This window comes from Xiphophorus hellerii, chromosome 12, assembly GCF_003331165.1.
Source record: "Xiphophorus hellerii strain 12219 chromosome 12, Xiphophorus_hellerii-4.1, whole genome shotgun sequence".
NCBI classification, from domain to species: Eukaryota; Metazoa; Chordata; class Actinopteri; order Cyprinodontiformes; family Poeciliidae; genus Xiphophorus; species Xiphophorus hellerii.
The window spans coordinates 3,038,225-3,056,608 of record NC_045683.1 but is presented as its reverse complement, the minus strand read 5'-3'; the positions used below and the strand labels follow the sequence as shown (position 1 = coordinate 3,056,608).

Sequence of the window (18,384 nt, the reverse complement as noted above, 5' to 3'; positions counted from 1 at the left end):
ATACAGATATTTTGCAGCTTTTACTTGGGTTTGTGCATATATTCTTGTGTGTTCTATTTACAACACATTTCCCATCTTTGCCATGAAAACAAAAAAACTACTTTCTAATATATTGATGTAGGTTTTAAGGTCACATGAGTAACTGGCCCTACCCTCCTTTTGCTTCATTGCTTGGGTTGTCATCACATACCATAATTTGAGTTGTTGTCTCATGTCTCAAAGTGTAAATGTTTGCAAAACCATCCAGAGAGAAAATCAAGTAAAGGTTGGAAAGACAATAGACGATCCCTGATTTGTAACCCTGATCATTTTAACTCATGTTCAAGACTGAATAAGCATTTAGGATGAGAGATGAAATGCCCGGTTACCTTCCATTTAAGCACTTAGGATTGTACTTAAACGTTAAATAACATTACAACATGTAAAGGTCAGGCTATAAACCATCTCCAGGTTGAATCGACCTCTTAGAGCTCCATGACCACAACAGAGCAGATGGGCCATGATTAATTAAACTTAAAAGCAAATTTCATTGGATGAACATTTAAGGCCCTCGTCTTTATGTTCAATGGAAAAAATTTGTTTTGGTCGGGCATGCTCCTGTATCCTCAGATGCAACAAAGAACCTATTGCTGCCCAATTAAAATTGCAAACATTCTTGGACGAACAATGAATTGTAAAATGAAGAACGTAAAACTGCTCCTGGATATCTGGACATAATTACATTTCCAGAACATGGATTCCCACGTGTTTATCCTCAGGTTTCTGCCTGGCAGGCATACACAGATATTCAGTCGCAGACATAAACGATCACACCTTAAAGTTAAAACGCCCAATACAAAACTAAAACAGAAACTACTGATTTATCTGAGAGGGTTTGAGGTTTATAATCATCAAATTTAACATGTTCAGTCATTTTTAATTTATTTCAATAAGCTTCAATCAGTTTGTATATAAATCAATTAATTGCATGATAAATTAGAACAAGTTCAATAATTTTTATTTGAATGGTTTATCGTTTTTCTCTTTTCTTCAGTCTGCTGTTTTGGTCTCAACCGTTTATCACATTAACTTCTGGGATAAATAAACTTCTGTTATTGTGACAGGCCTATTAAAACATTAAAACATCCCATTTCAAATATCACTTCATAAAAAAGTATCTTGTAACAACAGCAAGTAGATAATATATTTAGCCAACATGAAGGTTTATACATATTCCAAAGACAATTTAAGTTTAGTTACCAAATAAATGAACATTTATGAAGAAATGTAACGATAGTTTGCTGAGCCTGGTCTCTCTCACAGCAGAGAACCGTCTGCTGGAGCTTCAGGTTGGTTTGGAAAGGCTAACTGGGTTAGCTATCCAAATTCATCAGACAAGCACCGAAGTCTGAAATTTATCCACTGGCCAGTATGATCCAGACTCCACCTCTAATAATAAAGAGCATACTCAGTGAAATCAGATATCCTCTGAGAAACCGACCACTTCAAATCTCTACAACTCTACAGAAACGCAAAAGTATGGAAAAATATCTTAAATATTTAGCAAATATTGAGCTAGAAAACGAGGAATAGAGCAGCTCAGTGGACGGACCGGAGTGATTTATTGCTCCAAACAACTTTAAATCAACTTTGAAAGATGCTCAACTCCATGAAACACATTTACTCCAAGGTCTGTGAGATATTAAAATTAATCACAAACAAATGAATCGGTAATTCCAACCATTTCAAACTTATAAGAAATGAAAATGATAAATATCTCATACTACAGGTCCCAAATTACAGCTAAATTTTAACATAGCTGAAATGCCATCATCTTCTTGGTTGTATGTTTATTTTTTCTGATGAACTTTGTATCCGTTTTTTTGGGATAAATTACTGGAAAGCCAAACTACAGGTTTAAATGCCACTTTCATCACCAGACACCATTAAGCAATAATCTAAAAATAGAGAAGTTGAAATGTAACTTTTTTTCGGCCAAAAGCTCAAAAACTCAAGCGACTGTAAAAACTTTGTTTTCAAAATTGAGGATGTTGTTTTGGATTTTCCCGTTTCTTTCAGTCTCTTCTAACTCACATTAAGAGCGTTGATGGAAACACAGTTAATGTTAAATAAACGAGAAGGATTTATAAAAGTGTTTTTATCCATACTGACCAATCAAAGCACTGATTGGCTGGCAACTAGAGGTTATGCGTCTTGCCTAGTTTAATACGGGCATTCACTTATTAGTACGAAGAATAAGGAAATGTAATAAACGGTCTAAAGAACAGGTGTTTAGACACAAACAGAGGCTCTAATAACCAGAACAGTTTATTGTGAAAGGGAGAATAAAACAATTATGTTTGAGTGAAGTTAGCGTTTTATAATATTTTCCAGCTTAAACGGCCATAACAAAAGCACTTATAGAGTCTATTCCAACTATCTGCCTCTTCACCATGGAAACTGCAGCTCAGCCTGCTGGGTTTAACAGAGCAAAGAGCTCTTCATTAGACCAATAAGACTTAAAAAATCAAGCAGGTGTAATTAAAAATAATGACCAACGCTTGAAAATGAGGCTTTGTGTGTGGTGGAACATCTTGTGCCTGATTTCTAGTGGCTGCTACCGTCAGTCACATTCAATTGAACTGTATCTACTGCTGCCTCAAAAACCAGAAATTAACTGAATAGATTATAAATTATGTCCTGAACTCTTTTAATTTGGATAATCAAAAGGTAAACAACCTTTTCTCTTTCTGAAACTGGGCTCAACACTCATTTTGTGTCAGAATGAGTGACTTTTTCTCACTTCTATCTGGCGGGGAGCAGCTGGCTGATGGCAGGTTAGGAAGCTGCATCATCGCCAACTGAGCCCGGCTGATTAGTGAGCTCCAGGGAGAACGGACCGACCGTCGCGCTGCCCAGGTGCAAAGGTCTTTATCCACATCAGCACCACAGACCCTCTGACCCCATTATTAGAGCAAAACCTACAAATCAGGGATGCAAGTTATCTATAATGAGTCAATATAAGGTTGATTGATAAGTGAACATTTTCTCCAAAGCTTGCGTTTTCGCTTGTTTCAAGATGGCCAACTGCCTTTTCATAACATAAATGGATAAATTTCTCATAACATGCCGAATAAAAAAACCCATTTTGACATTATTTTGTGCGAGCTGTATTAAATACTGACTGAATAAACTGAAAGTTTTGGTTTTCTTACACTATTAAACTTAGACATATTTATAAAACATAAACAGGAACATAAACAGGCGTATTGGAGGAGTACATTTCCACCAGAAAACTCAAATTAAGGTAAAGTTTCTGGGTTCTCTGCCCACCTCTGATCGATTGGAACAAATTTTAATCTAATAAACAACGAATCGACATTGAATTAGCATCGCTAATACAATTAGAAAGCATATGTCCTTCATATTATTCAGCTCAGTGCATTTTTCCTTTTTATTTACATCTTCTTGGCAACAATCCCCAAATAATTTCAAGTTGGACTCGACCCAAATGGAGGTGCTTATACTCGGGGAGAAGTTCCAAGTGTCTACTTTGGTGCCAAGGCTCATTTTGGAGATTTGCTCCTTCATCTAGTTGAGAACAGAGTAACGCAGCTCCTATGCATTCATGCTGCAGAATAAAAGGAGGAAGGGAGGAATGGGATGTCGGCTAGTTCGGCCGTTTTCCAAATAAACATCTTTAACTTGCTGGAATGAGCACTTCCCAAATTACAGTGGATCAGGTCGATTACTCCCCGTTCTCGTAACCCATCTATTAATAAAACCCTGTTGCACTGGAAAAGAAAAACTAAATTATCACCTCATGTTTTAAATCTTCTTATTTCATAAGATCTTTCCTTTTCACAAGTGGAAGTATTATAACTTTCCCATGACCGCAAAGCTTCATAGTTTATGATTTGATCCTTGTGGCAATAAATTCTTGCCGATGTAGCATTTAAATAAAAGTATAAAAATTGAAGTGGGTTGGAAGAATTAAGTGAGAAGCTTAATGAAAGCTTGTTTGGCTGTAAGCCTGGAAGACACTGAAGGACAGAGAAAATGTTTGATTAAAACCTGCAGGTCAAGCTTTTAGAAAAATCACAAATCTGCCAACAATCCTTGGTAGACATGATGTGTTTGTTGTTTTTGGTTCGACAATCCCATTATGAGTAAAAGGCAGTTATTATTAATAAACTGTAAGTGTTTGTTTATAGAGTGAAGGTCGTTCTTGCAGATTCTGCTTCAGTCTGCCTCAATATTTGGGTTTCAGCTAATGGATAAAAGGTTTGCAGACCTTTATTCAGGTCTGACTACAAGTTGTTTCCATCCACTAACATCATCTCTTATCATGCAGTCACTGGAAACAGTGAATCAGAAGATCATGTGGCAGCAACTTAAAGCATCTGGAAGAAACAAGGACGACTTTTTGGAATTTAAACTGAGCTTAAAAATGGAGAAATATTTCAGATTATGAAAAGACAAACCACGTTTGGAGGCACCATCTACAGTTGAGACCAGATATTTAGATAAACTGGATAAAAATACATTTTTTTCTCACTGTCATAAGTTAAATCAGACCAAATTGTTCTTGTACTAGGTTAGTTTGAATTACCAAAATTATTTATATGTGATAAATGTCATAAAACATAGCGAGAACATTTTTTAGCAATGTTTTTGTAACAGAAATTCAGCAGTTCACAAACATTTGGTCAGTATCGGGGATAATCGTCTTTAAACTGTTTGAGCCACAAACTGGTTAAAGGAAAAAAACGCCAACATTTTGGCCATCACAAAGCTGCAACCTCAAAGGCATGCCCGAGGGTGGCAGGCTGCAAAATGGACTCAGCTCCACCAGTTCTGTCAGGAAAAATGGACCAGAACTCCAGCAGACTATTGTGAGAAACCTGTGGAAGGAAACCTTAAAGTCATCCACATTAAGGCGGCGGCATGCATTTCCCAGGCACATACTGCCATTTTATAGCACAATCAAGTAACTATGTTACTTCCAATTGTTATAAAAATGCTATATATATCAAATATGACTTAAAAGAAATTTGACTTTGTAATTTACCGCCTTGAAATTGGGCCTCTTTCTCTTTAAAAACTCCTGCTCTTTCTGAAACTTCGCCTTCAGGAAGTCATCACATCATGGCTCCTCCCTTTAGCAACGTTTTTACCACCGTTGCTCTGAGAAGTAGCTCCTATAATGTGTTTGCTAACTGCTGCTGGCTAGTCTGAAGGAGCTGGGGAGAGCTTGGAAACTTGGAAGCTGCATCTCTGAGGAGGAGCTGCGTCTCGAAGGCGGAGCTAGGTCCACCCAGGCGTTTTGCGCAGCTGAATGGTTGCCATGGAGATTAAAGGATTTTTCAAACATGCATGAATGAATCAAAGCAAAACTCCAGGTGTGTTTATGATGAGGGAATCACTTTATGATGTAAAGCTCTAAAAAGTAAATTTTACATAACACTGCCCCTTTAAATATAATTATCCCTGATACTGACCAACTATATGTAACACTTCGCTAAGTGTTCTTGCTTTTAGCAAATAAAAATTATTTTGGTAATTCTAATTAACCTAAAACATGTTTGGTCTAATTTAACTTCAGTCTGTGAGTTACACAAATTGTCTTTTTATTTGTGCTGATTTCTTACAAATTAACCTTCTAATCTAAAAGTTGTTCCTCATCAGCACAATCATCATCATCAGATGCTGGTTTGAAAATGTTTGAAAGCGTTTTTCTATAATTCACACGAGTGTGAGAGGCTAATTTTAACAGTCAGGCTACAGTTCACCATTCCCACCATCTGTTTCTTCCCTTTGCTCCTCATGAGAGCCTGGATTTATCCTGTTGCCTCATTTATAAAAGAGTTTCCACAGATGTCATACTTGGAAGTAAAATTATTAAATCACAATTAATTAAAAAGTTATAACTTGATAAATTACAACAACACATCTGTCTCTATAAACTACAAACTTCTCTTTAAATATATTTATTATTTCTCATAGGCCTGTCCTGATAATAAATTTTGCTAGATGATAAGTTGTCTGTGAAGTTGTTGTGATAAACAATTATATTTTTGTTTTGAGACAATTATTGAGTAATATAATGGCATAATAATGGAAGAATACATTCTCAACTTTAAAATCAAATGATCGTTTAACACTATAACTATAAGACATTTTAAATATCCAAAATAAATAAACAAAACAACAGAGACGACAAATAAAATTAATTATTTAGTCTGTAAACAAAATTATCCTTCAAAAAAAGGCTACGAGAGACCAAAGCTGCAGACTTCATTATTCAGTTTTGGTTGAAAGAGGCAAAAAAGAGAAATTATTGAGCTTGTTTTAATTCATCATTTGATTAATTGATTTATTACTTATTGTGACAGTTCTAATTCCCACATACTGACTCTGCTCTGACCTTAAATATGCTAAACAAAGCAGCGTTTTTGGCCTGTAACTCCAGATGAATGATGAATTCATAAAGAATTGTCCTTCCAGGAATCAGATTGAGCTCAACAATTTCGTCAAAGCCTTTTTTCATAATGGCTTTCTCTCTGCCTGGTCCAAGCCTTGTAAAAGCTCCGCAGCAGGTTTCCTTTTCAAAAGGCTGTACGTTTATTGATCCGCGTTTTAAATGCACTCCTGTAGCCAGGCAGACAAATTTTGCCTGGTTGCATCCAGACTGTGAATCATAAAGAATCTAAAGCGGACGACAAACTGCACCGTGTGTCTGCATGACATAGTGGATCCATTTAAATTAATAAAACTATTGCCCAGTGAAGAGCTTTTTCATTTTGACAAACTTATAGAAACCTGAATTGAATACTAAAATGTACAAACGTGAAAACAGCAGCTTAAAAAATCAGTTAATCACAAAGTCTAAAACTTAAATCTATATCCAGGTTTATCTTGTTAACTGCATAATTTAAGTAAAGAATTTATAACTTTGACCACGAGCTGGCATAGAAAACAATTGTAGATGCAGCAGCTATAAAAAGCAAACATTACAACACTCAATTTTTTGTAAAAGTTTCCAATTGTTCTTAGAAAAATAACAATCAGCAGACTTCTGCTAAATGCCAGTTAAATACGGTATCTATGAGTATCAAAACTCAGAAAGTGCATATTTGCTTTTTGCGCAACGAGCATGAAATTATGTTAGTGACAAGGAGTGCCTGATAAAAAGTAAATACCGCCGTTAGGGGAAGGCTTAATTCAGAAGAAAAGAATGACAGCTAGAAGAATAGCAGGCAGCTGGCTGAGAGGAAAAGAAAGAAAGAGCCCAGAAACAAAGACCAACAACAAAATGTTCGACACTGAAGTAAAATTTACTGAGTAAAGAGAAGAAGACAAAAGCGATCCAAAGATTATTTTCTCTCTTTACCAGCAAAAGCTAACGCGGAATTAGTACAATTCAGAAACACGGTGGCTAACAAATGGTGGTTGTGGCTCTGCTTGGCCATTTTTACCAACAGCCTCAGTTTAAATTTCACAACACAAAAAGGAAAAAAAGGTGAACACTCGAAGGTGAGCTAGGCTAACAAAAACACAACCTTTCAGCAGTGCTTGGATAGAATATCCCACATGCTAACAGGCTAACATGCTAACTTGGTTGATCAAGTGTCACACAAACAGTTAGCAAGCTAAGAAGACAAGCCGTTTCAAAAACCTCCCGAATGTAACGTCAAAAATCAGCAGCCACTGACCCCTCACCTGGTAACCCCAGACCGTTGCCTAGCAACCCCAGCAGAGCTCCACCTGTCGCCTGGCAACCCAAGCTGAGTTCTAAGACATTTGGACAGATTTATCCTGGATCCTAAAATCCCATTATTTCAGAATGATTTTATGCAAAAAGAAATATGCAATGAACATGTTTTTTATAACTATTGTAACTTGTTCAAGGAAACATAAGCATTTGGTTCTGGTTCTGCAGCTCCAGAACCAGAACCAAACATAAGAAGCAGCATTCAGCTTCTATGCACCACAAATCTGGAACAAACGTCCAGAAAACTGCAAAACAACCGAAACACTGAGTTATTTTAAATCAAGGCTAATACCTCACATGTTTAGAACTTATTTTAATTTATAAGAACTGGAACATTGATCAATACATTTGAAGTATATTTGATTATGAGATTTCACAAAATGTAATGTGTATTGTTTGGCTCATATGTGGTTACTCTGTCGTTTTTATGGTGTAAAGCACTGTTAAATGCCTTGTTGCTGAAATGTACTATAAAAATAAACCTGACTTGCCCAGAAATAAGAAATACCGCCACCTGTAGGTGGGAGTTAGCATCACTTAAACCCAATGTTTCATGAAAAAAAGCAAGGATTTGATTTATTTTGTATGAACTTCCATAGAAAACTGGAGTTACTGATTAATATGTATTTCATAAGTGAAAGTGACACTGAATTCAGTCTAATGTGGCGTCATGCACATCACATCCTGCCAGTCTGCAAGCTTCCTGCCAAATTTATGTTTATATAACGTCTATAAGAGAAATCCATTTCAAGGGTCCTAAAGCCTCACCTTGGTGTTCGGCAACATAAATTCAAACGTGTTAATTTTAAAAACAAAGTCATGAGTATTCAAGTACAAAGTTAATGCAGGCAGGTGTTCAAAGCACCACTTTAACGGGATCTTGTCTTTGAAAGGAGAACAACCTTAAGTTATCCTGAAGAGCAGGCATTATCCCTGAAGAGTGGCTGCAGTAAAACACCGAGTGGATTGAGTCATGGCTGAGTGGGGCGTTGGGATTGCTGTCACCTTCATTAGCCTAATTCTCCAGCACATCACTGTAATTGATTTACCATCACCACTCCACCTCCGTTCAGTCATTTTTCAAACACAATCTGCTCATAAGTACAATAAGAACGTCCTATTTCTATAAATATCACACCTAACTGCACCAATTGGGTGTGATGTGGAAGTAACTACTTTTCTTTGGGATGAACAGTAACAGAGTACATTTACTTGAGTACTGTACTTTGGAATTACGCCATTGTCGTTAAGTGTTTCTAGCAAAGCTGCTGCTTTCATTCAAACTCGGCAATGGAGACATTTGGAGAAACTCAAGTGGAGAAACTAAAAATAATGAAAATGTAATTTTTTTATATTGTTTTTTTTATGCTTTAGTTTTCACAGATGGTGTACAGTTTTTGTAACGGAGTGGTTCTAAACGTTAATGTCAGAAAACTACAGCAATGTACTCATATTTGAAAATATTACTTGTACTTCTGAATATCTGAGTATTTTTAATTTCTCAGAGGTGGGTCAAGTACCCAAAAATTTTACTCAAGTACAAGGAGGCTGTCCAAAAGATTACTAGAATAAAAAAATATTCTCAAGTACTGAGAAACTGGTCAAAACCTTAACCAAAATATAAAGTTAAGTGGAAATTTGGGTATTTCCAAGATCAAAATTAAAATTATCCATATAAACATCATTATAAAATAAAATCAGACATAGCAAACATTTTCCCAAATCAGTTTGTTTCAATAAAAAACTGATGAAACTTTAACAAAAGCTGCATGTGTCTGTGTCTGGTGCATTTTTAAAACATGTTTGTTTTTCATTCAGTGGGAAGAAAATACAGAAATTTTATTTACATAAGAGTAAAGATACTTTATAATAAAGTTACTCAAGTTCTCAGTAAAGTAAAAAAAAAACTCAAAAAATGTGTTTAATACTGAAGTAAACGTATTACTGTCCACCACTGCACAAACCTGCAGTGAGGAAAACGTTGGCAGAGTCGTTCAGCAGCCGCCGTGCCGGAGCGAGCGGCGGGAATGTTGGGAAGTGGAAAGTGTAATCACTTTCCGGAGCAAATCGAATGAGCCCGTTCTGTGCCTTCTCCTTCATCCCAACCCGACTCTCCCTCCTTGTTTCCTTAAATGAGCGCCTCTTGCATGAACCGCCGCTGGCCGGCTGCCATCGGTAACCCGATGCGAATGACAATGGGCGGCCTCCTGAGGCTAATTGATTTAGGTTTTGCTCAGCCATTTAAGAGATGCCAAACAACGATGCTGCTTGTTGTTTCGGCCAATTCAGAAAAGAAAAGAAGAAAAAAAAACTCGGGTTTAAATGGAAAGTTTCCTCCTTTCAGGCGACTGATAAACAGCCCTAGAGATCTCTGCCTGAAGCAATTGCTCAATCTCTTGATATTGCATGTCTTTTTGTTTTGTTTGAGTTTTTCTAATTGCTGTAATTTATTGGACATTATGGAAAACTCTCAGATTTTAAAATTATTCTTCAGGTATATGGAAGACGAGAAAAATGGGCCGACTCCTTGTTGTGATTGTTGTGCAATTTGCAATAATCTTCGTCATTTTCGCTTTATGTTTGAAGCAGAAGGGCAGTCAACACCACGACTTAGCATCTCAGGGCTTTGGATTCTCCAACAATTAGTTTCCAACTGAAATCTTTCAGTATTCCAGACGTAATCTGTCAGACTTCTGGTAACTTATTGCATTTTTTATATACATTATACATTCAGACATGTTTTTTCTTTATTGTGTGAAAACGTTTGCTGCCACTAACCGTGAGCTAAGTTTGAGTTTATCTTCTTTGGACAACATCTTCCTGTTTTTTCCATAATTAAGCTGAAATGCATGTATTTGTATTGAACCGTTTTAGTACAGTCAGTGTAAAGTGATAACTACTCACCCAGACGAGGAGATGTGATTTTCTCCTCTTCTTAGCAGATTGCTAATCTAAGCTACTATCTAAAGCTCTCCACATCAAACTAATGCAAGAATGGCTGACAATGATACAAAGGGCGTGGTGCGCAGGAGACATCTGACCAGCCCAATAATCATTAGCAGTGGTATGGCAAGCTGTCGTGTATTTATTCTATACACAATAAGCCTAATTTTTTATTATCAGCTCCAATGCCTGATAGTTTAATAATGCCATTAAGCAGGGGCGTTTTAACAAGTGCCACACAATATGAGTAAATGTTGAGCATATGTCACAACAGAGGCTGAAATGACTTTTTAAGACCTTCTTAAGACCATTATGAGCTAAATTTAAGTCCTGTATCAAGACAGAGATATATATAAATACATACATATATACCTGATAAATATATAAACAACCGGTGCTAAAATTGCATTTAATCATGATAGATGCAAGAAAGCTAGCTAGCTAGTGTATATTAGCAGCTAGCTAGGGGTAGATTAAGCCCTCTCGAGTCACAGAAAGTAATGAAGATGTCAGCAAGGGACTCAAACTTTTGCCTGACAGAAAAGAAAAGAGAAAAAAAACTATGTGGAATATAAGACATTAAATATTCCTCCCACTGCAAAATTTAAAGCCCAGGCTTAAGATGAATTTAAGACTTTTTAAGGATGCACAGAAAATGAGTAGATTAACATGCTTTCTAAAGTATCCCCACACCAAACTACTGCAAGAATGGCTAATAGTCATGACAAACACCAAAAGTGGTGGAAACTTGACAAGACCGACGGTCATATCAGGGAGTACAATACTGGCTTTTATAGTTCATCAAACCAGACTAGAACTGGAGTCTAAACATGTACCACCTAGTGTTCAAACAATTCAAAATGACTTAGTGTTTACCAAGTTACAGTCAATTTATTTTGTTTTTGTCACATTTGGAGAAGTTTTTCAGTTCTGTACCACCATATCATTTGGACAATGGTCCCTGCAGGACACATTAGTCTCCCTCCATCCCTCAACTCATTTAACGCTGCGGTAACACGGCGCACAGTGACCACTGTTCCCTCCGATTCCTTCATATACCTTCAAGGCATTCAGTCTATTAACCACCTGTCATGCTTGGACTAAACCAGACATATTTTTACCAGACTTGTACTTCTGCTCTTATTAGGCCATTATTTATAAGTTTGACTGCATTCATGTATTTATGGTTTGTTGGCCTAGAAAGTCCGGTTTGTTTATGGAGGTGTGAATGCATAAACTGGACTCTGATGTGGACCAACAAAGAAGTAAACTCTGGTCCGCCTAAAACCTCGGTCTCCGTTTGGTTGAAGTGAACAATGGCACAGTTTGAATGCATATGTGAACGCCAAATGGACCAAAAACCACTCCAAAAGCAGTAAGTGGACTACAGTGCAGGGCATTCTGGGTAAATGCAATCATAACAAACATGCTAACTAGCGCTAGCAGGAGAAATGGCTTGTGTTTTGTTTTGTTTTTTTTACCAAAGATGCAACAAAAATCCTACAACAGCTAAAATTTGGAGCTACTCCATTTTTGTTAACATTTTGTGTCTTCTTCAGAAGTTTCATGTTGTTTTCTTTAGTGGTTTTTGATACAGCGCCCCCACAGGCGAGGAGGGGAACAGGTTTTTCTATTAGTTTGGTTTATTTGACACGGGGAAAACAAACCACAACAGCTGAAAATGTAACAGTCTAAAAAACTATCAGGTGTGAAAACACCCTAAAAAACTATATACACATTAGGTTCTCCTGCAAAAACACATCTTACAAAGTTTTTTAAAAAACTTTTTAAAATCTAGTTTCTAGTGCAAATCTCTTGAAATAAGACAAAAGTAATTCATAAGTAACTTTTCAGGAAGATATAAGAGCTTGATTTAAGTCAATAATTCCTTAATATTTATGAAAAAGTTCTTGTTACAAGTGAAATTAAGAATATTTCACTTATAATAAGCCAGTGAAAAAAACAGCCCGTGGAACCAGTACTTTCTCATCAGTATTAAGGAAATATTCACCTGAAACAAGCTCCTAAGTCTTGCTAAAAAGTCACTTGTAAGTTAGTTTTGTCTAATTTCAAATGTACTCAGATATTTACACTAGAGACTAGATTAAAAAAAACTTTGTGTTGGCCGTTACTGGTTCAATTCGCTCCATTACCAATTCATAAATTCTGTATTTTTTCATTTCTGCTTCATGAAGAGAAAACCCAGTCACCAAAACATGCAACATGTTTATTTAACCGGTCGTCGTCTGTCCAATACAAGAAGTCTTTTCCAGGAGACACTGTCATACACCTGAACAATAACTAAAGAACTACTTCCTGCTTACTTCAAATTAAAAAGTCTCAAGCCTATATCTTCAAGTACATATACTTTATATCTGAGACTTATGAAAAAAAGCAGCCTAAACTAAAACTAAATAGTGCTCCAGCAGACAGATTTCACTTTGGCCAGAAAATTCTTGACATTTTGTTACTAGTGAGTCCGCATCAGGTGGAAACTGGAATTTTAAATGAGTGTGTCCTATATGTGGCACTTATAAATGTCAGTGTGTCCATTGAGTGAATGCCTGCATAGCTTAGACTTTCAACCCTCCATAGTTCATGCACACATTGTTTGATTGAAGGCATGAAAATCGTTGTGGCCTTTCGCAGTATCAGGCGCCTTTTCACGCACGTCTGCAGACAATTAGCGATGTCAACAATGGCAGACGTGCTGGAAATTGTCTTCATTGTACGCCGGTCTAAATGTGAAGAGGTCGAGAGTATTTTCTTAGACTGAAATTATTTGAGTTATCATCTAAACAAGCAGTTAATCTGAAAATGCTGCGTCTAACTCACTTTTTAATTGCTTTTATGCCTTGTAAATCGGCAAAGTGACCATTAGTAGTCTCGTTTTTATAAAGTAATAGTGCTGATTCTGGGTTTAACAGACACAACTGTTAAATATTGTTTCCAAAACCAAATCCATTAATCGCTGATAAAACCTCTACATCCTAAACTGTGACGTAGCAAAGTCTGTAAACAAAACTTCAAAAAAGGGATAGTTTGTGATGACTCTTGGTTTTTAATTTTCTATTTTCTGGACACACAAGTAACCAAATAGTTTTTAATATAACTGATTAAATTACTGGTGAACTTTTAATAACTCTGGGCAAAACATGATTTAATAAATTAATCCGGGAAGAGCTTTACATCCATACTGTGATGATAAACAAGCTTGCGTTGAATGTGTTGTTAAAGTGTTTTTGAATTTGACTTTACACCAGAGCATGACTGGTAATGAATCACTTTCTATGACCTGATTACAGGTGATTATTTGGGATAAACATGGGGGCTCATTGTAATCCTGTTTGGATCAGATGCAGTTAGCGCTGCTGTGATTGGTTCAGGTCAGGCGAGTTTCAAAGGCCTCGTTCAGAAATAAACACATGAGATATACAGACAAATCCTGGAGATCAATATACAAATCAGAGCATTTTCTAAAAGGTTAAATAATTTTTAAAAAATTAAAATGTAACTAATTTTACATTATTAGAATTACTAACTGATAGAATAACTCCCGTTGTGGTAAGAAATTTTATAATCAATCCATCCAACTGTGAACATATCCATCCATCCATTTTCCATCTATCCTTCATTTTAAAACCAGGAAGCAGACCACAGAACAGGGCATTCTGGGTAAATACGACCAAAATAAACGCGCTAACTACTGTAGCGCTAGCAATTCTCTTACCAAAGACAAAAGAGAATTGCTCAATCTGACACTACTCCATTTTAGTTATCATTTTATGAAGAAGGAAACTGCACTCAGTGTCTTCTTCTGAGGTTTCCATGTTGTTTCTTTCAGGGGTTCTTGGTGCAGCGCCCCCACAGGCAAGGAGGGGAACAGGCTTTTCAAAGTGTTTGGTTCAACACATTGCAGTTTGAAAGAGAACCACATCAGCTGAAAATGTAAAAAAATTGCAGTTTTGGTCCCAAATCGAACCGAATCTACCAAACTACCAAGTATGAAAAGACCATAAAACTGTCCATCCATTGTTTGCGGTCGCTTATCTTTGCAGGGTCAAAGGGCACTGGTGCCTATCAGATTGGGCAAGAGGAGAGGTAGAACCTAGAAGAGTCACCAGTCCGTGACATGGCAACATAGACATTCATTCACACACTTATACCTCAAGAAAAGAGACCAATTAAGCTAAAAGTCATGGAAAGAAAGCACACAGGCCTGTCACAGTCACAAATTTTACTGAACGATAAATTGCATAACTTTTGCAATAACAAATCTCAAAATATTTTAAATTCTAATAAACATTTAATCATGGAACTGGAAGACATTTTAAATATGCAAAATAAATAAAACAACAGAAACAACAAATAAAATCAGTTATAAAGTCTGTAAACAAAACTTCAAAAAAGGGATAGTTGAGACCAAAGAACCAGACTGAAGATTTTTGTCAACCAGTTTTTAGGTAGAAAGAGAAAAACGATAAATCATGCAACTGGAAATCATTCAGCTCATTTTAATTTATCATGCCATTAACTGATTTTAGCTTTTTGCTACATCTACATTATGAAAGATTTGAACCTTCTTGCTTGCATGAAGGCCATATTTTCACCCATGTAATTTTGATTTCACATTGAATAGGACAACAAACATCCAGAGTAGTTTAATCAAACTTTGGCTTGCTTTAGTAGCGCAGAACCTGTCCCATTGCCTCCATTCCACTCCGCATTGATGCAGTTATCCATGTAAAAAAACATCCTAAATATAAGTAAACATGAAGTGTTGGCTGTATTAGACATACTTTTTTATAGGAGACCCACACTTCTAATAACAAAAGATCCAGCTCACTTTTATTTTTAAAGCCACTGGCCTGACAGCAGTTTTTATTTTATTTTTTTCATTTTGAAGGCTGCTTCACTTCTACAAGACTTGCATCGCATCGCTTCTCCAAAAAAAAGTCCAAACTTACAGGTCAAGTATTTAGCCAAAAAGCCAATAGTACCAATTAATATGATTAATTAATTAATATGATAATTTATGACCCTTCTAGTGAATATCTGAGGCTTCCAGCTCTCAAACCTCGACTTGCTACCGAGTGAGGCGTCACGATTAGTGAGCAGTTTGCAGAGGCTGCACAGACTTTATTTTTGGTTTCCATTTTTCTTTCTCCAAGCTAAATGCCAAATAAGAGCAGCCGGTGGAGGGAATTAGAAGCAGAAAGAGGACAGTATATAAATAAAAATAGTTTGGAAGTGAGAAAAGAGGTGGCTGGAAGGGAACAGGGGAAAAGTTCTGTTTTGTAACAAAATTACTTTTTAATTGGAGAGTGAGATGGCAAAGACAGGAAATATGTTTTGTTTTGATCACACAAAATAGATACAGACTTTTCTAATCGAGCAAAATGTTTTTTTATTTGACGTCTAACCAGCTCAAAAGAAGCTCGAAGCTCTTTATTTTTAGACTCTTTCATGCATTTTCTGAGAGAACACCTACCTGAAATCAGTCAAACTTTCACACAACGATCCAAGCTTCCATAAAAACACTAAAATCCCACATCAATGCCGACAGACCGACAACGCTTCTACTTAAAAAATGTTGGGGAAAAAAGCCTTCAAGATGATCCATAATCCGTTTAGATTCATAATGAATTCGGAGACTTTTGTGCATCAAGTGTTGATGTAGAAAAAGAAGAAAAGTTGCCGGGTTTTCCAGGTCTGGGATGTTGACGGGCGTGACTTTCCCTGCACGTCCTCAACGCTCCTGTTTCTGGATCGCGGCTCTCAGCGTCTCTTCCACCCAGCTCAAACCACAACGTCTCCTCCTCTTTTTTCTCTCGCTGTTTCACTCTGTTGCTCCCTCTTTCTCTCATCCTCCTCTATCTGCTTAATGATTTTTACTCTTTTTCCCTCCTCCTCCTCCTATTAGCTCCACTGATCACAGCTTGTTGCACAGCTGACAGAAGCGCAACATCTCCAGCGCTACCTCTCCTCCCTCTCGCTCACCGTCTCTCTCTCTCACCTCCTACTGTTCCTATCAGTTTTCACTTTTCACACTCCAGCTGATACACATATGCCAGAGCAGAGGACATACATGCACATTATGCATCGATTTCTACCAGAAATACAGTTAAATGCTGCTTTATCAGTCCAACTGGACATCATAGAAGAAGACAAGATGGATGTAGCTTCAGCAGAAAAAGGTGATTTGTAACGATTAGGTTAGGTTAGGTGGGACTTTGTTAAACCAGGGGAAATTATGAGGTAATCTCATGCTGATATACATAACCGTCCATAAAAGTATGATATTTAAAACCTTAAAAAATACAATAAAATGCACAATAAATGTGTAAAATCTGGAGTTAGGGGCACTTAATTGAAGAATAATTATAGATAATTAAATAATCACGTAAAAGGATGAAATCTTTTGTTATTTAATTGAATTGTAACCTGAGGATTTATATTCGACTACAACAAATATAAACTATCATGGGCGCAAAAACACAAAATCTAACCAAGTTTTTTCTAGTGTGAATATCTTAGTCCATTTGAAATAAGACAAAACTAACTCATAAGTAACTTTTCAGCAAAATACAGGAGCGTGTTGTAAGTCAATGATTCCTTAACTTTGATTTTAAAAAAAAGCATTGGTTTATTGGCAGATTATTTCACTTATAACAAAACATTTTTCCAAAGTTAGAAGTGAAATAATCTGCCAATGTAAGCAGCATTTCTTCACAAATATGAAGGAATTAATGACTTAAAGTGAGCTCCTGTTTCTTACTGCAAAGTTACTTTTGTTTTATTTCAAGTGAACTAAGATATTTGCATTAAAACTAAAATAGACATACTTTGTAAGATTTTGTGTTTTTGCAGTGAAGGTCTCATCTGTAAATGGAGGTTGATCGTTTGTGCCTATTTTTTATGAATTTCTTTTTACTCCACTGGAGATTATTATTCATAAAAGCATGAAGCTTTCCACTGTTTTGGTCAAAAAGGTCTACAATGTTTCTTCCTTTGTGGCCTGTGGACAGAGATGTGACTTGTGCCTCATTAAAAAGCCATTAGCATCCAACGCTCCGGCCACTGGATGCTCGGCATTTGGACTCAGGCAATCAACCTGAATGTTGAAGCTCATTTTACTCATAATCAATATGACAAAACCAATATGGCCGACATAAAAAGCACGAAAACAGACAACGACACGCGTGCTGGGAATAAAACTTGGCCCAGAGGAATCATCAGAATAATAGGTTTACAGTTTAATAACAAGCTGCTTTTCTGGAACTGACTGCAAAAAAAAAACCTCTTTGTACATTTATCTGTGTTAAATTTAAACTGGGCAATAAAAGGTTGGAAAAAGAATAATTTGTTAAGATTACGCCCAATTTCAGTGATTTCATTCAGCTACCATGGCAGGGGTTTCCACTCTTCTTGTCATGTGGATCAAAATTGAAAAGGAAAAAAATGTAAAAATAAAAATAGAAAGATTAAATAAAATCGATCAATGATGTTGCACATTTTTATTAAAAAAAATTTAATTTTGTTTTCACATTCTTTTGGGCTTGATATAAGTAATTAATCCAGCTATAAGAAGATTTGAGTCACTTCCTTCCAGAAAAAAAAAAAAAATCCAAGATTAATAAATTAATTAGGTGTTTCAAAGTCGGTTGTTCAGTGAAAATCTCTACATA

The 18,384-nt window shown here is 36.4% G+C and overlaps 1 protein-coding gene across 2 annotated transcripts in view; it reads right to left on the bottom strand.

Moving 5' to 3' along the window:
• LOC116729372 (protein unc-13 homolog B-like) overlaps nucleotides 1-18,384 on the bottom strand; it is a 141,376-nt gene that overhangs the window by 59,058 nt on the left and 63,934 nt on the right. The window contains exon 1 of one of the 2 annotated variants that reach the window (XM_032577857.1): nucleotides 16,188-16,674. The exons of the other annotated variant lie outside the window; for it this stretch is intronic. The gene's annotated coding sequence lies outside the window, so the exon portion shown is untranslated. Of the gene's footprint in view, nucleotides 1-16,187; nucleotides 16,675-18,384 lie in introns of those variants that run through there. 2 annotated transcript variants of the gene reach the window in all.